The following is a 220-nucleotide window of genomic DNA, read 5'->3' as shown; positions in this document are numbered from 1 at the left end:
TACTGAAGTTTGGTATTTTCCTTGACTGTTGGAAAGTTTGGAAAGGGAAACATGCTAAATTGATACCCTTTATTAATACATGGTTCATTTGGATGACAAGGAATAGCAATAAATATGAGGGGATAACCTAAAGTGCCACACAAATTGCTACCAACTATTTGGCATATACTCTTAAGATAATCAACATCATGGGGTATAAGATCATGGGGTATGGATGTTC

This window comes from Phalaenopsis equestris, unplaced genomic scaffold (genome assembly GCF_001263595.1).
Source record: "Phalaenopsis equestris unplaced genomic scaffold, ASM126359v1 Scaffold198450, whole genome shotgun sequence".
Taxonomy (NCBI): domain Eukaryota; kingdom Viridiplantae; phylum Streptophyta; class Magnoliopsida; order Asparagales; family Orchidaceae; genus Phalaenopsis; species Phalaenopsis equestris.
The sequence above is the reverse complement of the archived record's forward strand: the minus strand, read 5'-3'. Positions refer to the sequence as shown.